Source organism: Apis mellifera, linkage group LG3, assembly GCF_003254395.2.
Source record: "Apis mellifera strain DH4 linkage group LG3, Amel_HAv3.1, whole genome shotgun sequence".
Lineage (NCBI taxonomy): Eukaryota > Metazoa > Arthropoda > Insecta > Hymenoptera > Apidae > Apis > Apis mellifera.
In genome coordinates this window covers 3,712,437-3,734,969 of record NC_037640.1, presented here as the reverse complement: position 1 = coordinate 3,734,969, position 22,533 = coordinate 3,712,437, and the positions used below count along the sequence as shown (strand labels likewise).

At 42.5% G+C, this 22,533-nt stretch overlaps 2 protein-coding genes across 3 annotated transcripts in view; both read left to right on the top strand.

Moving 5' to 3' along the window:
* LOC100578165 overlaps positions 1-22,533 on the top strand; it is a 78,292-nt gene that overhangs the window by 17,273 nt on the left and 38,486 nt on the right. The window lies entirely within an intron of this gene.
* LOC410967 (ABC transporter G family member 22) overlaps positions 21,758-22,533 on the top strand; it is a 145,800-nt gene continuing 145,024 nt past the window's right edge. Inside the window, exon 1 of the mRNA XM_026439743.1 lies at positions 21,758-22,178. The gene's annotated coding sequence lies outside the window, so the exon portion shown is untranslated. The remainder of the gene's footprint in view (positions 22,179-22,533) is intronic.

Sequence of the window (22,533 nt, the reverse complement as noted above, 5' to 3'; positions counted from 1 at the left end):
AGATTTGAAGAAATCGAGTGAATGGATAATGATAATCGAACGATCACTGACCTCTCCTATTTTAATCTATCGACGCACTCTATTCATTCCATTCCTTTGATACGAGCTCGAATTTATTGGACAGCTCGATAAATATTAAAATCTCGTGATCGAATTATAAATTTATTTACAATTTTTTCGAAAGACTCGCGAAAAGAAATATCAAGAGAAAGAACTCCTCCTTCAATTTTACTTCGTAAACTTCTTTCTTCTCTTTTCGCTCAATTTCAACACTATTTCAATACGCTGAAACGCAACCACATTTCTCACCAAAGAAAAACTCTCGCAAAGAGACGGGATAGATGCGATCGGGCGGGCACAATAGCATCCGAGACACCTGCAATCGAGCATAAATAATCCGGTGAAACGAGCTCGCGTATATCATCCCCTTAACCCGTAATGAGTTCGCGATGAATCTTCCGAGACTGGGGCGTTTCGACGCGCCGCCGACAAAGGGCTCGAACGGCGATGTTGCCAACGTAACAACGCCCCCGGTGATATATATATATATATATACCGTTTCGCCATGGCGAAATAAAATCGTCATGAGAGGGCTCGAGCCTCGTTTTATCTAGATCGAAAAACTGGATCCTCGCTTCTTGAACGATCCTTGAAATTATCTCCAATTATCCGAGTCCGACTGGAGGTATCGACTCCGTGTGGAGTTGGAGTTGTATCGCGAGACTTTGGATCCAGAGTGGAGAATTCGGTAAATAGGATAAATAGAGACATGTATAATACAGGTTGGAGAGGGTAGCGCGTTTTAGTGAACGGGGAAAAACAAGTAGTGGAAAGGGAGGTTGGCAGCCGTGCTAGGCTTTGTCGCCACGTGTTAAATGCCTGTTTTCACTCTGTAATTACGGCTATGGTGGAAAAGTTACGTTCGATCCTCTTTCTTTTCGTGTAGATTCTAATAAAATATAATCAAGCTCGTTCAAAATCAAAATGGAATAGCTTGGCATGACGTGATATTTGCTAATATAATTTGACAGAGATAATTGATCTTTTCATCTTTCAATTATTATCGAACGTTGCGTTCTATTTGTAAGGACAAAGTTACGCGAAGTAAGATATAACTTCTTACCGAAGTAAGAATCGTATCTTTGATAATTTATCTCTTTACTTGTTCATTCAAGATTCTGGATTCCAAGGCTACGCTTTGAAAGCATTTCGTGTTTCCAAGAGATTTCAACGGTTCATACTGTTTTATTGCATCCCCCTTGAATAGCACCGTGAATGCATTCCAAGTATCATGTCTCCATTGAAGGCTTAACGATCAGCCTGAACGCCTGATTTTTCTGCCCCGAAACGAATAATTTTCTGCTTTTCTCGCGAAACTATTTTTTGCTCCCTCCCTTCCCCCCTCCCTGTAAAATTGCTTCATTTTTAACAAATGCACATCGCAGTAATTGCAAGGATTCTTCTCGTTCCGTGAAAAATGACTGGACAGGTAGGAAAAATATCATCGTTTCGACGAAACGGAAGGCCTTGACGATTCGACGGCCGTTCTGGATGACACCGCGCGGAATTTTAATAGTTTTAACCATGCGAGTGAAGGGTACACACGAAGCGGGAATGATTTCTCCCGCGAGAGTGACACTGACCCCCTTCCCCCGTTAGAGAGTGATTTTCCTTCCTTCGCGTGGAAATCGCCCGATTCGAGGAAATCTCTTCTCTTCCATTATCCCGACTCTATCATTTCGATTCTTCCATTTCAAATCCCATTGAAATATTACGTTGCGTTCCATTGTAATCGATCCACCAACGAATTATCCAACCGTTTACTCGGAATTCTCAGAAATTCTCTTCGATAGCTCGCCCTTAGGCCTACCGAGTCATCATAACCGATAAATTTGTTCCCTTCGAGTAAAAGGAAGACAACTTGGATAACTTGGCTGCCTCGCTGTTGTTCCGCTGCACCTTGTGATTTCGAGGTGAGGGGGAGGGGAGTGGGCTCCGTGACGCGATTCTTCGTCTTAAACGAAGGTATTTGCATTCCTCCCCTGGCCTCCGCCTCGTCCGATTTAAGAAGGGAATATACGAGCCGGGAGCCCGCTCCTCCTCCTCCTCCTCCTCTTTCCTCGTCCGCGCACGCGTTCGGTAGCCGTCTCCTCCCGGCCGTAGGAACGCACGCAGGAGGAGAGAAGGCCTGTTGTGCGGCGTGTTTCGAAAGAGGAGAAGGTGGAAGCCGAGCGGCGTGAGGCAGGTCAGGCGTCCTCGGCCACCGGGGAATGATTCATTTTCAGAATGGGGCCCCTCTTCATCGGCCGGGCATTCGCATGCCTCGTGCCTACCACCTCGTGGTGACGAACGCTCGGGTCCACGTTTTCCGTGAATTTCTCGCTCGGTCGATCAGTTTTTTGGCTCGTGCGAGATTCTTCTTCTTCTTCTTCACCCCCTTGAAATAGGATTCCAGCGTTTCTGATAATTATATATATATATATGTTGTTCGATCTTTGCTTTTTTTCAAGGAACGATCGAAAATTTTGAGGAAGAGACGATATATTAATCTCTTCTCTGAGAGAGAAAATTAAATTTACTCGTGTGAGATTCTTCTTCTTCATCCCTTTGAAATAGGATTCCAGCGTTTCTGATAATTATATATATATGTGGTAATGAGTTGATCTTTACTTTTTTCCAAGGAATGATCGAAAATTTCGAGGGAGAGACGATATATTAATCTTTTCTCTGAGAGAGAGAATTAAATTTTTTTTTTGCTCGTACGAGATTCTTCTTCTTCATCCCCTTGAAATAGGATTCCAGTGTTTCTGATAATTGTATATATATATATAATAATGAATTGATCTTTACTTTTTTCCAAGGAACGATCGAAAATTTTGAGGGAGAGACGATATATTAATCTCTTCTCTGAGAGAGAAAATTAAATTTACTCGTGCGAGATTCTTCTTCTTCATCCCCTTGAAATAGGATTCCAGTGTTTCTGATAATTGTATATATGTATATATGGTAATGAGTTGTTCGATCTTTGCTTTTTTTCAAGGAACGATCGAAAATTTTGAGGGAGAGACGATATATTAATCTCTTCTCTGAGAGAGAAAATTAAATTTACTCGTGCGAGATTCTTCTTCTTCATCCCTTTGAAATAGGATTCCAGTGTTTCTGATAATTGTATGTATGTATATATGGTAATGAGTTGTTCGATCTTTGCTTTTTTTCAAGGAACGATCGAAAATTTTGAGGGAGAGACGATATATTAATCTCTTCTCTGAGAGAGAAAATTAAATTTACTCGTGCGAGATTCTTCTTCTTCATCCCTTTGAAATAGGATTCCAGTGTTTCTGATAATTGTATGTATGTATATATGGTAATGAGTTGTTCGATCTTTGCTTTTTTTCAAGGAAAATTTTGAGGGAGAGACGATATATTAATCTCTTCTCTGAGAAAGATTAAATTTGTAAATGTGGTAAAGTTGTTCGATCTTTACTTTTTTTGAATTGAAAATTTCGAGGGAGAGACGATATATCCGTTCAAATTAATCTTCTCTAAGAGAGAGAGAGAATTAAATTTACTTTGCCAGGTTGATTTCGTTCAAGCTGTTCCATCTCGTCTGAATAGGAGGCAGGAGGCGTCGTAATTAAGCACGAGTCCGCCTTGATAAACGCGCCTCTCCGCGGGATAGAGCTAGAGCCCATAAAGCCCCACCATTAACCGTACAGCTAAAGATAAACTTGGAAAACTCGAGTTAACCTTATCTTCGCCCCGTTATCGAATCCTCCACCATCCTTTTAACTTCGATAAGTCAAAAAATAATTCTCTCGCCCGAGTTGAAATCCGAAATAGATGCTCCTCCTATTCCAAAATTTGAGATCCACGACTCCTCGATCGAAAATAATGATGAAAACTCGGCGAAGAAAAAAGAAAGTAAAGCAGAGACTCTTCGTTACGATTAGCGTAGCCGTATAGGATGAAAAGAGACGGCCCTATATCTCGACCCAGCCGAGATACACGTCTCTCTCTCTTTCTCTCTCTCTCTCTCCCCCAACCTTAACCCGCTCCTCTTTATATTCACCGTGCGTATTCGTATGAACGGGCCAACGACAGAGAGCGAATACCACAGACGTCAGTGTGGTGCGAACGTAGAGACATCCGATGACCGTATGCAAATCGCATCCTTGACTCGGCGAATGCAAGTACATAACACGGACGTGTACACTCCGTTAGGCGTTGGTGTATATACCTGCGTCAACGTGTCAATGACCGGCGCCGGTTTTATTCTCTCGTTCTCCTCTCTTCGCATCTCTATGGTCCTTCGTCGTCGTCGTCGCCGTCGTCGTCGTAGTCGTAGTCGTCGTCTCGTACGCTCCTCCCCTCCATTCCCACCGTCTCCATCCCCATCGCACGCGATTCGTATTCATATTCGTCTTCATCTTGATCCTCCGGGTCTCTAGGGCTTGGGGGTGGAAACTTTCTCTCTCGTTTCTCATGTATACCGGGTGTGCAATTGGTGAGAATTTCATCCTATTTCGTCGTATTGCTCTCTCGGTCAATAGAAGAATCTCGTGAAAGGTTTTTCTCAACCCTCGAATTTAATTGCACGAATTTCTATTTCTATTTAATTTTAAACTCAACTCGAAATTCGAACATCTCGTTATTCCTCGAATACTCGTGAATACTTGTATGCGTGATATGTGCGTATATCAGGACACCGTGTAGTTCCTCCTAAAACGTCGAGATTTTTTCATGGCCGGTCGAGATACGGGCGCCTCTCGTTTTCCCTCGGTGGATACCGGCCACGGTTATTCCGCGTGACTTTTATGCCTCGTAACTTAGCCCGGGATTAGGACCCGGAGCGACTCTCCTCTCCTCCTCCTTCTCTTCCTCTTCGAGAGGAGTATCTTCTTCTTGAGGGGCGTGGAGAGAAGCGAGTCGTCGCCGGATCCAAGTGCGCGACAAGTGCGCTCCTCTTCCGTTCGTTGCCTCCGAATAGGGGGTGGAATAAGAGGGAACGTGGGGCTGCCTCGTTTCTGGAGATTGGTTGACGGAAGAATTGGGGAAGATTCTTGGTTCTGTTCTCGATTGGTGCATTATTGCATCTCTCTGAAAGGTCATCCATATTCGTTCAATTTCGTAAAATTAAAATTCCATTTCTTTTTCTCTTTGAAAAAAGTCGCATTAATAGTTGTTCTACGCAATCTCTGTAGATTATCGAAAAGAGTGGAAGAGAACGGTTTGAAAGGAATGTATATTTTTTGTTATTTAATTTTTTTTTAAGAATGAGCGACGAACGGAATGGATATCGATGAATGAGTTTTGTTTAAAATAAAATTAAATAATTGAAACAATTCACCTATGATCTGAATGACGTGATCAAGAAGAAGAAGAAACGTGTTCCCTTTATCGCGAGTCGGACTGCTATAATAAAACTGTGTATAATAAAATATCTCGACTTTTTCTTATCTAACGTAAAATATTTCCGTCTTGCACGATATATTTTACGGAGGGGAGGGACAAGTCGATGAACAATAATATCTCGCTCTTCAGAACTCGTGTTCTTCGACTAAAGAAAGAAAGAATAACGGTATTCTCGTCTTTCTTTTTATCTATAACGATAATAACATTTTCATAAAATATATATTTCTCTCCTTCGAACGTTTCCATCCACGTTAAATTTCCATTCGTTCGAATCCATCGGAATCAATCCATCATACAATTACGCCAATCGTGTCAACTCGAATACGGGTTGTTCATCCTCTACAGGTTGATTCATAAATGCTTGTACAGCAAAAGGAACGTCGTACGATATTGCCTTAATATAATTTCTAATCCTTTTCTTTCCATTTATCCTGTAAATTAATTGTGACGAGCGAAAGATACCTTGTTTAATTCATCCTCGAAAATGGAATCGCCTTGGGCGATATAAAAATATCATAGACACAAACAATATATATATATATATATATGAAAAATATATAGTTGCAACAAGCGCGTATGTTGCAGTGGCTTCTTTGTTATCGCTCTTGTTGCCGTCCCAGTTTCTTCGGTCCGATACACGCAATGCGTTTCAATACTGGCGCACAATGCTTTGAGCCGTGCCCGTTGAAACAATGACACGATTCGTTCGCCGATAGCCGTTCGTCGCCGTTTGAACCGATGATTTGTTCGACTGTTCCTCTCTCTCTCTCTCCTTCTCTTTTTTTCCCTCCCTCCTCATTTCGTAAACGTTTCTCCTCTTTTTTCCCCATCTTTTTCGATTCCACGATTCTCAACGATCGGGGAAAATGATTTTTCACACCGAGTGACTAAGTTGTCTAAGGCGATACGCTTGTACATACAGGCTAGGCATATAATAATATATCCGCGTCATTGTTCACGCGGCTGGAACGTATCACGGTTCTTACATCCGACTGAAACGTGAAAAACGTGGGGAACGAAATCGGTCAACTTGGTTCACACTTTTTTCACCGAACAGTCGAGGCGATTATGCGCGGTTGTTAGCGGTTCTCTCTCTTTTTTTCTCCTTTTTTCTTTTTCCTTTTCTCAGATCGGGAACTGGATAATCTCTCTCTCTCTCGATTTTATAAATTTTATAATTAATTTTTCAGACAGTTCTCTTCTCACGTTGAAGAAGAAATTATCTGAAATTCGATCGATTTTGAATGATCTTCCTCTTCGTTATCGCAATCGCGAAAATCTCGTGGTGCCTCCTCGCGAGAGGATCGTTGCTCCGAGAAGGATGCAGGATCGCGGGAAAAGCGAGGCGAGCAACGGCACGTCGATAGACCGCATAACACGTCGGCCTGTAAGGCTATTTCTGTACGGGCGCGAGGCGGTCTCCGGCATGTAACAGCCTCTATACACAGTGGACCATATGGAATGGTGTCGTATGAATCACAATTTTTCCGATATATGACAATGAAATTTTTCAAAATTCCATGCAGTTACGTTAATGTATATATATAAATGGAATTTTATGATGCATTCCATTCGGTTTTAATCTGATCTGATATTATTGGAATGATCCATAATTATTGGAATGATTATGGAATGATGAAGTGGATCGCTGTTTTTGTACGAAAAAAAAGAAATATCGTTTGCAGGATACGATCTTAGTTTGAATTAAATTAAAATAAGCGACTTGAAGCTCGTCTTTGGTGAACTAGATTCTATAAAACTGGATTAGAGGTTCGATAATATTGGAATTTTTTTTTAAAAAGATAGTGGAGACACTGTTTAAAAAATTCTACTCGTGCGTGCCACCCTGTAGATGCGAGGAACAGGTATAGCAGCCGGCCAAGTGTCTCGTCCGACCGAAAGAAGTGTGGATTCATCGTACAAAGATTGATACGAGATCCACTCGTGATCCAGAGATCTTTTTTAACACGTGTCCTAGGTAAATTTAATTACAATTTTCCAAAGATCTTTGCGTGATTGTAAATATTTTATTTCGCTCAAACCAAAATTAATTATTTCGAAATTAATTCTGTTTAAAATGAATTTCTTACTTTGCTTTTTATCACTTATCATTTAGAGCAGTTTTATTACGTACGTGTATGTATATATATATATATATTTACCACTTTGGAAAATGGGCCGAGAGAAGTAATGGAAACTTTCCGTTTCAAAGGTTGTTTTGCTTTCTCCTCCTCGTTCGATGCAACAAATTTTCCTGTTAGAGAAATTCGACACACTTCGAATACCGGATAATTATCCCGCATAAATTCCTCCGCAACCAGCCAGCCAAAGTTCAAGGATAGAACTTTACTTTCCCGAAAATATCTCAATCTTTCGTGTCGCGAGAAATTTTCGATCCGCGTTTTCTTTCGGAACGCGTTTAACATGTTAATATTTATATTCGCCTCTATTTACAATCTCTCGTAAATCCAACGGATAATTCCAAACTATCGGTAATTACCACACAGTGGATCCAATGCGAGTACGGTATAGTAACGATCTGTTTCCACTTATCAAGTTAACGAGACGTTTACGCTCAACACCGCTTGAAAGCATAAAGTATCTCGTACGCGCTTCTATTACACAACACTGCTTCTCCCTCGACGATTTAAAGGAAAGAAAAACATTATTTGGAGCCAATTATAATCCCAAAAATTCCTGATCCCAATTTCCAAAAGATGTAGAACCATTCTCAATCCATTAAAAGTTTCACTGTCTCTGTAAAACAGTGGAGGGAGAGATCTTCGATCATTAAAGGGTGGAAAGGCAATAATAAATCGAGAAGAGGGGACGAAATTCATTTCCGTTAATCCAAGGCGAGAGGAATAATCGGCGATTGTTCGAAAGCGACGCTTCCAATATTCGACACCGTTCTTGGTTTAATCGCCGGCTCATTTTGGACGGATGCATATTGGAAATCGAGGGTAGATCGATCCTTCTTTCGATAGAATTTATATATAAAGGGTTCTTTTGATCGAAAGAGGAGAGGATCGAGGGGGATGATGGAGCGCCACCTGTGCCGAAGAAAATCAAATTAACGGAGGGGGAAGGCGGAGGTAGGCGCGTACAGGCGGAGGCACGGAATTAGAAAGTGGCGAATGCTGTCAACGGGTAGCTAATTATTTATAGTAGCTACCGCGATAAATCAAGCTCGAGTTGTAAGAGAGACTTTGGTGCGAGAGGCTTCCGAGTGACGCGCAAGACCCGCCACCAACATCGTCGTCATCGTCATCATCATCGTCGTCACGCCGCGAGAAGATTGTTTTCAATCGAATCCGCTTGATTTACGACGCGATCGCCATCCGCGAAATTTAAAGGATATTCCGCTTTCTCACTTTCTCGAAACACTGCCCGGGGAGGAGGGGAGAGAGAAGACGACGCGACGAGATCGAGGACGAGGGGGAAGAGGAATTTTCATTCCGGTTATCGCGTCGACAACCGCTTATCGCCTGTTAAAATTCTCCGCGCAAGGCCACGCCTTTCCACAACCGCCCTCTTCCCCTCCCCGGATCTGGGACGAAAAACGTATCATGCGCGAAAAAACGTATATGTGATATCCACGTGTCCGTTCGCTTGCAAATTGGAAGGGAAATTGGACCGGAAGGAGAGAATGATCGATCGATCGAGATGAAAAAACGTACACGATACACGATAATTGCATAAACGATCTTTGCAAAAGTTTGAAAAGATTGTTAGAAGATGTCGAATCGAGATAAAAATTGAAATATATATATATATTGGAATTTATTATGCGATATACAAATACAATACATTTATACGTAGATACGGAGTATAAACAACAGATAATCGGTATCGTTTAGCAGTTACGATTTTTTTTTTCTCTTTATTTTTAACAGTCAAGTTATCAGTTCGGTCTGTTGGTTTAGCAATGGAAAAGAAGCAAGTTCATGTAACTTTTCCTCCTCGGTTTAAGAATTGTGCGCGAATACGATTTAAAATAAGAAGAGGAGGCTGGAAAAGTGAGGATACGAGTGTTATTGGAATAATATAAACTCGTTGCGAGGATAATCGATGAAATAATTATTTTTATTTTTATTTTTATTTTTTTTTTTTAGCCATCGAGAATTTCCATTCGGACGGGAATTATTGGACGCTTTCAGCGATAAATTTTGACGCGGATTATTATATTTCGTATCATGAAGTTTAATATCTATCATTACGAGTAATAACAGTTAAAATTTGTAACACCGTAATTTACAATTTAACCGAATCTTTCCCAAGTGAAAGGGTTAAAAGTTTTTATACAAGGTAATAAGTTTCATTTATTTTAATAAATATCATTATTAACGTGAACCCATATCTGATCCGCAAAAGGATCACAATAATTACGCGATTATTTTATCACAAGGGGAAGATTCTTTGTAACACGCAACATCCTCGATAACACTTATTTACATTAGCCAAATTAAAATATTTCTAAAATAATTTCCATCTCGATATAATATTTCTACGTTAAAGAGAGGAAACGATTGCCATTTTGAATTACGAGTTCTGGGTTTCGAAATATCCGCCCAAACACAGCTGTTCTTTTCACTTCTTTCACGAAACTGATCTCCGATTCTCCGCATTCTCTGGTCAAAGGAAAGAAAAAATCAGCAAATTTTCTCTTCGCGTATCTCGAAATTTCCAGGAAAATCGAAGAAATCTTCCGCTCGAAAAAATACTTTAACCCGAAATACGATTCTTTCTTTTTCCTTCGTTGCTTCGACTTCGAATTCGAATCACGGATTTAATAAAAATAGGATTAAAAAACGCATAGAATTTTATTATTCAAAATTCTACGATACGATTTGGAATACAATTGTGTATTAACTCTTTTGTTGTATCGAAACTCACGATATTACAAACGTCGAGCTCGTGTATTTATAATTCACCATGTTTGATAAAAAGGAATCATAATAATTAACCCCTTGTCTCACGATATCGAGACATTCTTGGCGTAGATTAATGCGCAATTATAACGAGGCTCTGTATCAAAGTTCAATTTTAACAATTTTAACTCTGACTAATTCCAAATTACAAAACTATGGATCACCATTCAGAAGAGGAGAGTGGAGGGACTACACGTAACGTATATACACACGTTGCTTAAGAAGTAACAAAAAAACGAGAATATAAGATATCCAGCCAACCAAAAACACACACACACACACACATATATATATTTATTCTCTCTGAATAATACAAGGAAAGAAAAAAATCTTCTCCAAACCCCTTCTCGTTACACGCGCGAGAAAGAAAAGCAACGACCTCCGTTTGCTCCCCCTCCATTACGAAGAAAAAAATTGCACAAAAATTTCTGCACATACACTCGCACACATTTACTCGAAATAAATTCGAGCACGCACGCGTTAAAAGGCGCGTCAAGTGTATCCATTGAACGCAAAGGGTTAATCTTCAACATTGTACCGGCAACCGTGACTCAATTTCGCCCCCACCTAACGGAGTAGACGAGAAAATCGTAGAGGAGGAGGAGGGAGGAGGGAGGGACGAGCGTTCGTCGACGACGAACGAGCGACGAAAGAGCGGCGCGAAAGGCGGCTGCGGCGGGGGAGGGGGAAAGTGATAGGATTTAATGCCCACGGCGCGCCGTTTGATAAGATGGCCAATATATGTACAATCACGGTGGTTATCGAGTCGTTAGCACCGCGTCGCACTGACCTTTAAGCACGGGGGTCAATTCTGGCCGGCTCCTCCGCCGGCCTCCCCGGCGTGTCACGTACGTACGTGCGCTCATTTTCTCATAACGCGCGGCAATTGACGAGCCTCGCCTCCGATTCCGCCATACTTTCGCCTCCGATATTTTCGCATCTCCTTGGCTCCAATCTCCCTAGCCTCCCCTAGACTTTCTTCTGGATCACTCATTGTCGAATTAAAAGCTTGAGCTTAACCTCGGCTGTTCAAATTGCTTGAATTGAGATCGTTGAATGATGATATCGGAATCTTTCACTTGTGCGTAATTGCGAATTTATATATACACGAGTGAATAATCGATGCAAAATTTTAAATTGATCTTGGACTCGTTTTCAATTATGATTAATAACTTGGTATATAAACTTTTGCAAACAAGTTAATATTCATTAGAATTTGTATGCAAATCGTTATTAACAACGTTATGCTTCGTTCAAGTTGGTAAAAATTTAATAGGAAACGAATTTTATTTATATTTCTAAAAATTCTTCTAAAGTTTAATATAAGATTATATCTCGTTAATTAATATTTACCAGGGAGTATTAAGTTTTAAGTTCGACGTGGTGTTCTCTCTGAAGCCTCGCCAACCCAATTAGTATTCATGGAATAATTACAATGTGCGGCGAGTGTACCAGAAAATCGAAACTTGTTCGTCGCGAGGGGAGGGGAAAAAAAAAAATCCGGTTTAACGGATACGTCCAGAGCTAAAACTAGAGCAAAAAAAAGAAAAAACGAGACACTTCTAAAAACTCTGTCTCCAAACGAAACAAGGAGGGGGGAAGGAGAGATAAGACCTTGTGTAAAGTATCGTCGAAAGAAGGGAAGGAATATTTTTCTCGGGAAAAGGAGACGGACGAAATAGAAGATGGCGAAAGAACGCCAAAGCGTCATTACTGGGACACCGGGACGGAGGTTCACGTCGCATACCTGCGACACCCACGTCGCCTCGGATCCACGATCAGCTGCGATAAAGTTGCACCGGACGTTTCAGCTGGTCGGGCGATGCATCCTCCTCGACGCACCAACTCTCTCACACCCACACGCGCCCTTTACACACGCGAGACACGCACAAGCGCGCGCGTAGCGGTCGATAGAGCTAGCCTAGCGAGCTACATACGTCGCCTTTTGTGCGTGCGTGCGTGCGCGTCTCTCTCTCTCTGTACTCTCACTTTCGACGGTTGTGTTCGAGCAAAACTCGAGGCAGCACGTTGTTGCATTCCGTCACATCGGCCTCCCTCCGAATATACGCGCGTTTTATTGCTCGACGGGATGATTAGCGTGCGCGGCGTCTATCGAACGACGACGACGACGACGACGTGGCTGGTGAAATGGAATGAGGACGCGGTTCGGACAGATAAAGCGGTGGCCCCTTATCTCGCCTCGAAAACGCGCCAGCCAGACTCGGAGAAATCGTCGGCATTGTGTCGATCAAACTCGCCGACTCTTTTTTTCTTTTTTCTACGGAGGAAGCGATCTTTTTTTTTTTCTGGAATTTATATTTCTCGGGATGAGTTATCATTGAACACTTTCAACAACTTTTCTCCTTTCCGTGGAAGGATGGAAAATGGGGATGGATAAAAATGATGGACGAGTCGTTCGTTCGAAAAGGAGAAACACGCCCGACCGACAGGTTGAGAACCGCTGATTAGTTATTTTGGATTGAAGAAGTTGGTATTTTTGGAACAGCGGAATAAAAAGAGTGGAGAAATGAATTTGAAGATTTCATTTTATCTCTCGTGTGGGAAAAAAAATGTGCGAGGGGATTATTTCTAAGATGTCTCTCCTTGTCTACACCTTGCCACTTGCGTTTCGCCTAGATTAGGGAGTTTTATTAAAGAATAATCGATAATCGAATGGATTATTCGAGCGACGTAGGGATTATCCACGCGTTATCCGTGTGGTTTATTGTGGAATAATTGAATCCAGGTTACCAAGTCTCGTACGTTAAATTGAGACTTATTTTTTGCGGATTACGTCAATTCCTGATAAGAGGCTGGCTTTAAACTGTAGGAAATAATCGGTGTCAATGAATTCTGCAACAACATACGGAATCCCTCTCTGTAATTATTCATCTGGCTAAAGGATGGACGTACATACTTTATCAGATTTTCGATCTCCTGAATTCGAATTAAATTCATCAATAACCGTTGCTTCTCTTCTGTGCATCCATTTTAAATTTGAAAATCAATCTTTTTTACCTTGAACCAGCACGTCAGTCAAGTTTATCGTTGCTCGTTAAGAGGAGCATATATATTATCTGGCACAAATAATTAATTGTACGTGATGCGATACATTCGTAACCGAAAAAAAGAATACACGTTCGCGCGGATACATGTTTTTTCAACAATCTTCCTACACAATAAGTAGCGTAGGATTTCATTACGGCGAGAAAAATAGATTTTACGACATTTCAGTCGAACAGAGCCGTGCATCCGGCCAAGGCGGTCGGAAAAATACCGATCTTGAGCAAAAGTATGTAAGGTAAAAAAAACGGTATATACGCGCTATAATCATCTCAAAGGCTTGTATTATGCGGGGGAAAGAAAAAAGAAAGGAAAAGAAAAATATCGATCCGCCAATAACAAAATAATATAACGTTATCATGTTACGCGGTTCACCATATACTCTAGGCATTAATTACGAATCCGTATAGACGTAAAGTAGGCGACTGAAACTATTTCCCGATCGGGTGAAAAAAATGGGAGGTCTCGGGTATATCCGGCCGAGGAGCTCGGACCGAATCTCGATCGGCCTCTCGAGATCGATTCCATCCTCGGATCATCGAACTTTCCCGCGGTTCAGGTTCCGCCGGTCCGGCCGTGCAGACTTGGCTCGCGCGATCCCGCACCGATTCGATCCTATCCCAGCCGACATTTCCTCCCCTCCCCCTTCCGGCCCTCCTACGAACACGATGCCTTCGGAAGACCGAAGGCAATTGCAGCAGCGCCAACAGCAGCAAGCACCAACGGCAGCAGCCCACGGAAAGGTCCATTATCGGTCCTCGATATCCCATTCCGCGTTGCGGCCGCGAGAAAGGGGGTCTCTCTCTCTCTCTCGCTCCCCCTCCCTCCGGCTTCTCTCCTCTCAGACGTTGCACTCTCGCGCTCCCGTTCGACTGCACCGAGTGCGTTGCGCTCGCGTGAAAGATGGTGAAAGAAGAAGGGAAGGAACGAGAGTAGCAAACGAGTGCCGCACGGTGAACCGTGCCGGTTGACCAGTGTGCCAGTGGCGGAGGAGGGCCGTCGAGAGGGAAACGGACGGGAGGGAAGGAAGGAGGCCAGAAGGAAAGGACAGGAGGGACAGGAAGAGGACGGAATCGGGGAAGAGAATATAAGAAGGAGCGAGAGCTCGGGGGAAACGGTGAACCGAAAGAAAAGAAGGAGGAGGGTGTACGGTATGGTGGAGCAATGAGGTGTTCTGGAGGAGGAGGGGAGGATGGGGGTGAGGAGCGGGGAGATATATCCAGCGTTGTAGAAAGAGAAAGGCGGCGGGCGGCGGGGAGGAGGGAGAGAGCGCGATACGAAAAAGACACGAGAAGTTAGCGAGAGATAGAAAGTTGTGTGTTGGGGAACGCGCGAGCGCGAGTGAGCGCGAGGAGTGGGGGAAGGGAACGACTGCGAGCGGTGGAGGGGGGGAGCGCGAGAGGGACGAGTCGAGGGATCGTTGAACTCCGACAGTGATCGCAGTCTGTGCTCAATGCGCGGCTGCGTGGACGTGTGTGCGTGCGAAAGTGCATCGGTGTTGTCGTTGCACCGTGCATTCGCGCGCGCGCACACTGGCTCCTCCGCAACCGTGTGCTGCGGTTGTGAACGAGAGTTGTCGGGGAGAGAGAGAGAGAGAGAGATGGCGAAGGAACGGCGAGAGGGAGAAAGGGTAGGAGAATCGGCGGAGGCCGCGAGCGCGAGCGAGAAGGCAGCATAAGGCCAGGCCAGTCAGTAACGATGTCATTAGTTTAGTCAGTCAGCGAGTCAACAACTACGCTGTTTCGCGGCCGTTTTCGTGTGGGTCCCCGGGCTTTTTACCCCTCCCTCTCCCCCGGACGCTAGCCCGCGGATCTCTCGAAATTCGTGACAGGCATTGTGTCCAACCATTGTGGGCCAGTTTTCATCAGTTTCGAGAGCGGGGAAACCGAGGTGGCACTACCGGTAGCAGTAGTTTCACTCTGCCGAAGTTTCTCTAAATTCTCGAGATTATTTTTCTTTTCTTCCTTTCCTTTCCTTTCCTTTCCCTTCCATCCGACAAGTTGAGCGGACAAGTTGAAAAGATTTGGTTTATTTGTCGGTTTGCGCGTGGCACGCGATAGATATCGAAATAATAGAGTTAGAGCGCCACAGAAACGTTACGTTAGCCGGCAATTAGAACCGAGTCGCCCCACGGTTAACCTCGCAATTTCTTAATCGGCCACGTTTTCGCAAATGGGACACGTAACGTCTTCCACGATCTGCCGATCCGACGTTTCTTATCATCTCGCCACCATTCTTACGCGCGTTTTTTCTAGATCACGGTGAATTTCTTTATTAATCCGATAATTCGAGAGGAAGGATTACGTATATCGATAAATAAGTACGTCGATAAATTTTATATATATATATAATTCGAGAAATATCCAAAGAAAACTGATAATTTTACAGGATTTGTTATTTTTTTAAAATTAACCATTTACATTCCATCCTTCTTCTCGCTTCTCGATAGACTTATAATTTAACTCTAATCCAGAACGGGATTGAGATATTTGTAAAAAAAATTAGAGCCGAGAGAGGTTCAATTTGTAATGGAGCATTACAGAGGCATGCACCGAACGTGTGCACAAGATAATCGTTGCAACGCCTATCCAGACAATTACCGCGTGGATTTTAAATAGAGTCAGATAGCGTTCAATATAATTAAAAGATCTTTCTGCCGTTCACGTAACTGCTAGGAGATGCTAGGAGAGAAAATATCGTCGCTCGCGTTCAATCTACTTCGGCAAGGAAAGCGATACCCCTATTATTCTAAGCAGCTTGTCTTATCGTCCACTCTTTGGATCCCGTGTAACGATCGTTCCATAACAAACCAGCGACGCGTTAAAAATAATTATAACCCATAACAACTGCTTCTCCATTCTTAATCCTCAACTCTCTATAATCTTCCAACTTTTATCTATCTCGTTCTCGTTTCAACGAAACTATCCTTTGATATCGTTAGAAAAAAAAATTATTTTCCCCCCATAAAATTAATAATTACCATTCTTACTCCTATTTTTCTTAAACTCGAACGACAGCTCAATGAAAACGCGATAGATTCTTGTGAAAATCATTAAATCAAAATTGCATTTCGAACTACTTATAAATCATATCGAGGGAAACGAAGAAGTTGACTCTGGCGTATTCGACTCTTTTCATCATCATCCTCGTCGTCGTAGTCGTCGTGGTCGTGGTCGTCGTCGTAGGTCGGCAAAGTTTCCCAACCCCGCGCGCCGCGTTTTCGCGTCTCTCTCCGCGTCCGTAATAATAATAACTGCGAGGAGAACACAATCCCCGCGAACACACGATCCCGCGTTGTGCAATGCTGCAACTGCAGTGCACTGCACCGCCGCTACCACCACCACCACCACCATCATTCGCAGCGACACCACCACCATCACCGCCGCCGCCACCGAGCATCGGCGTCGTTGGCCGAATGTGCTCGAACGGGCGTGTGTGTAGGTGCTAACGCGATCGTGTGTGAGTGTTTTACACGCGGGTCAATGACTCGCCGAGCGCATAGTTTGCGCATGCGCCGCCCTGTGTGCGTGTGCATATCGGCGTGGCGCGGCTTGCACGTGCAACCACTGCGTCGCGAGTGTGCATCGCGCTCGCAACACCAGCCCGGCCTTTGTACGTGTACTACTCCTCGCCACATTAAATATGTTAATGTATGGTGGTTCTGACTCAATAGTACGGCCAATATTCCATTGGCGTATCGACCCGGCGATATGCGCGCGTATTTTTGCACCGACCACCCTCTCCGACTCTTCCCCCTTTTTCTTTTTTTCGCTCTTTTTCTCTCTCTCTCTGTCGTTTCTCTGTCGCTGCCGGCCGGTGCACCTGCAAAAATCACAGGGACAGGCAGGATGCGAAGGAAGGAACGGTGCACCGGTTATTGCACGGAGAAATCCGGAGTTGGAGATCGCTCGGGTTTTTGGAATAGTTTTTGCAATAGTTTATATATATATATTTTATATTTTTTTTTAAGAATTGGGGAAGTTGGAGATCGGGGAAGCTAGTCCAGATGGGGGAGGGGGATGGAATTTAAGGGTTAATTACTTTGTACGAGACGAGATAAACAGATGTCGAATCGAATTTTGTAATATATATGTTTTCACGCACAGTTTCGAGTGGATAAAGTCCCGATTATATAAAGTTTCCCAACAAACAAAAAAAGTTTCTCTTAATATTTGCATCTATCAGCATTGAAAGTGTTAATTAATAATTTTCCACGCTTTCGTTCTTGCTATTTTCCTATTCGCTATTAAAACCGAACAATTAACAAAGGATTCGTTGAAAATATTATTAACAGTTAATAATAATTCTTTTACAACAATCCATTCACTTCTATTCTTAATTATTCCATTTCTCTGCGCTTTTTATTCTGTACACTCACACAAGCGTATTACAACCGATACCATATCCAATATATTTATCATTCAATTTTTCCAACATCGTCGTTGCATCTACATATTCATACATACATGCATATATATATATCAAAAGTAAAAGGAAAGATGAAAGCTATTCCACTTTAAACACTTGGAACAAAATGTTTGGAATATATCTGCATCTTAACAAAAGATCCATCCGATCGATCCTCTGCCACCGAAACCTCTTCAACTCCTGTCCTCCTTGCGCGCAGTCTCGAAACTTCTCGAGATCGTGGTCGCCGTTTTCGAAGCAATTGTCTCTTATGTAAAGCGAGACGACAAATTACACGCCATAACGTAATCTTCCCTTTCCCCCTAACGATGTTGCATCGGCTAAACGGTTGACTCTCGTCGAAAGGTGTACACGGTTTCGCGCGCTCGTTGACGCGCGTGAGAACTCTGGGTTTGCGCAATTTTTCGGCTCGTAAAATTCCTCCTCGGGATGAAAAACGCCATTTCACGTCTGAGCGACCGGGGATTTTGAAAGGAAGTCGCGAAAGCGGGGACTCAACAACTTGGCGGAAGGCAGTTTAATTCTCCTGCCTCGCAATTTTTCCTTTTCTTATTATTATTGGGCCGAACACCAAATTCCATCCGTTTCATCTATCGTCTTCTCGCTTCTCCCGTTCGCTTCTTCGATGAAAGTTTAAGTTTAAGGATTGTTCGAGAGATCAGAGATAGCTTGGAACTTGAACTCGAAAATTTAAGAATGTTTTAAGGATCGATATTTCTTCTAATTGACAATACGCAATTAAAAAATTCAAATTTAACAGTGCACAATTAAACACACAGATAAATAAATTATAAGATCCGGCAAGATTCGAATAAATTTCGTCCTCCTTTTGCCTATCCACGTTTTTAATCCACATAAAATCATCGTTGATAATATATATATATATATAATTTACATATTCATGGAATAAAATCGATCGAGTTAAAAGAAAGAGGGTAAAGAAATTCATTATCAAACGCTTTCGAACGTTTCTCTCTTTTTCTATATAAATTATAGCAGTACTAGTTCGAAAATCCCGTTAACTCTTTAATCTAATGAAATACGATGTTGAAGAAAGAGAGAGAGAGAGAGGGAGAAAAGAAAAAAAGAAGAAAAACAAATTTGACACGATTGCTCAAAGATTTTTCTTTCGAAAGCTTGTAGCGTACCTTGGCTTGTCGGCCTCTCCCTCCCTTCCCCCGATACAAGAGAATCATTAGCCCCCCACTCCCCTCCCCTCATGGGGCATGTGATACACATCGAACATGCAACTGGCGTTGTGCGTATGTTTGCCTCTTATATCACGGCTCATTAACGTGGTTAATTAGTTTACTAGTACAACCGTAACGCGGCTGTACAACTCGATTCACGTCGTCGCACGTTTCATTGGGAATTTATAGCGGACGGTTGTGAATAAAGTTCCGGCGTAGGATTCGCGGAATTCCTCGCCAACCTTCTTGCCTCTTTCTTCCTTTTTTCACCCAAATTCTTTCCAATTTCCCATCGCGAAAATCATTTTAATTTAATTCATTCGATCAGTAAATTGTTTGATAAAGAAGCCTAGATCGATATGGAAACAAAAGGTATCGTTAAGATGCGAGTTAATTATTAAGACGTCTCTCTCTGTAGAAGATTCTCAGATTCTCGTCGAGGAGAAAGACGAAATCCCCTCCCTTCCCTCGAATCCATCTTCCCATTCTCTTCCTCCCCTTTCTAATTACTCCCCCTTTCCTGTTCATTTCCTATCCAAGTATCAAGTCGTACATCAACCGCATTGACGTGGACACACGCAACTCCACTACCTATTTGAACTCTCGTTCCGGCTCGGGCGATTTTCGCCGGAAGGCGATCGCTGTTTATAGTTGTTGCATCGAGTCGTTGATCGATGTTGTTATTCGCCTGCCGCGGCCGGTTTTCCTTAAAGATTATTAAGGCGGCGGGTACCACGTAGGTACCACACGCACACGCACACAGCTGTGTCGCTTACCACCGCGTGTCGTCTAATGAGAACCCTTCTTCTCTGCCTCGAATATTCCAAGCTGAAAAGGTGAGTGACCTCGATCGAGCGTGTGTGGATCGCTGGACACACACCGAAAGTATTCTTCCGTCTAACAGTCACGGCGTGGTTACTGTTAGTTCGTCAAATTTGCTCGAAACACCGTGGTTGGCCTCGTTACGCAACCTCGGGTGGTGGAGGAGGGGGCGAGAAAACGAAATCGTAAATCGTATGGGATTGAACCATAGCCCATAGCCAGCCAACACAACACTGAATCATTCGAGAAACGCTCGCGATGCCTGGAATGTGTGCCCCGACCCGGTGTGCTCCGTTTTTATTAAGGATTTCTTTTTTTTTTTTTTCTTTCCTTTTTTTCACGCAAGTTTCGTAAACAAAGAAACGAGAATGGATGATTAATGGACGGGAGGAATCTCGTGGAATCTCGTTTTTGTCAATGTCGATTTTAATAACTTGTCCACGACGATTACTTTTCACGTACGTTTAAAATTGCAAATTTGAGATAATTAAGGGATAACTGGTTCTTGCAGAGAGAAAGAGAGAGAGAGAGATTGAAGTCTAATTGAAATTTTGATTTTCTCGAGAAGAAATTTAATTATCTGACTATTTACAACCCCTCTGTTGTTTAATTTTAAGATATGTGAGGAATTTTTAATTCTAAGATCTTTGTCAAATTTTCCATTCGCGAAAATTAGAGTATCGTAGGATATTTTTCATTCTAGAAAATTTACAAACTACCCTGTCGACACAGAGACGTCAGAAGTGGAAGTAGGAAGTCGGAAAAGTAAACGGTCAGTCGAGATTGATTTGCCTCGGTGGCGACTTGTTGAGATCGATAAAAAGCATGGCAGGCGGTTGAAAAGACCGAACAAACAGAAGCTTAGCTTAATCCCCGTCCGACTGGTATGTGTATCTAACGAATATGAAACGTTGCTAACAAAACCTGAGTGATGGAAGGTCAGTGACCCTTTCAAACACTCGAAGCCGCCGCCTAATGACTGGAATTACCGCGAACGGATCAATTACGCGGTCCCCGCGTGCAATTAAATCACGGTGTGGGGTGCGATGCGGTGAAACAATTGCCACGATTTGTCTATCTTTAATGGCATCTCATCGGGCGAAATAAATTTTTATTTAATCGTAAATTTTGATACAATTTTTAATTTTGTTCGATGTAAAAATGGAATTTTTATCAATAATATGGTTATTAATCTTTTTAGATAAATGTAAATTTTCTACGCTTTTACGACGATTTAAATTTTGCATTTTGATGTAAAAATAATAATAGAGCGTAAGGATAATATGAATCTTTCAACGAGTATTCTTCTTCGCCTAAAAAGTGTGTGTAACGATTGAAAAAATATCCTTTCTAAATTCTAAAATCTCCGATTAATTGACCAAGCCTCGTTAACAACTCCATTTCGCCAAGGAAATTTTCAAATTATGCATCTCCACCAACAATTCTCTATCAAAAGTTATGAAATCCACACCACAAAGGCTAACAAGAGTCGGAGAACCACCGTGCCAGAATAGCCGTGTAGCCGTTCTGAAAACGAGGCCTGCCCTCCGTCACGAGAATCACGCCAATTACACGTTTATTCCGGTTTTGAAATTCAGATTGATCCAGCCGCCGGCTGTAACAATGTAAGCGTCTCGCTTGTCCGCGCCGTCTAACGCCAATGACTATTGAATTCCGACGAGAAAGAGAGAGAGAGAGAAAGTACGGTATGGAAGGATAGATAAAGAAAGGAATAGAGAAAGAGCACACACACACACACACACAGAACCATAAACTTTAAACTCTAACAGGTCAGCGACCTCGACGAGACGACCAACTTGGAGCCCCGCAACGCGTTCATTTCATTAGACGGTGGATACTTAGTGAAATTAGTATTAACACTCGAACGAGACGGCCGCTCTCACTCTCGAGCCATTGTGGCAAATGTTTTCCGGAAAAGAAAGCTCTTCGCATTGCCTCGCGAAAACTGCCGCGCCAACCAGAGTATCGCGAGTGTTACGGCGCATGCGCAACCGCGAATCGATTCGACGCACAACGCCGTCCTGCCGTTGATTTCACGCGGTTGAAGTATTTTTGGAAGTCGTGGTATTTTTAGTCGAATTTTAGTCACCGAATTCCAGATTTTTCGGATATGTGACGGAAGAACGTATCATCCAGGATTTGGGGCAGTTTGTTGTGCGAGAGTTGATCGAAGAAAAATTTGGAAAAATGCGTGTATTAGTCCGTAGTGTGTGATTTCCTGGCTTTCGAAATTTGGAGGTTAGAATAATAAGAATCGAAGATTGAAACTTTAACGTTCAAGAAATGTAAATTTTGGACTCTACTGTTTAAGGTATGCAAAAAATTTAATATTTCGAATATATAATTGTAGTATTTTGAAACTTAAAACGTAAATTTTAGATTTTTCTATTACGAATCGAAATCTTCGAAATTTATAACCTGAAGTTGCTGATGTTTGCAAGCTTGAATATTCTACGTATCATTTCTGTGTCTCTGCAATGCAACTCTACAATGCATATTCGCGTTGCTTTCTCGTATATTAATAGAAAGTTTGATAATCGGTATCGAAGACATAAGAAATGGGATTTGATAGGGAGCGAAATGAAACGAACGTTAATATACGAACTTATGCGGCAGGTCAGCGACCTCGTTGGACTCTTAGAAGTCCGTTCTCCTGTCTAATAGTC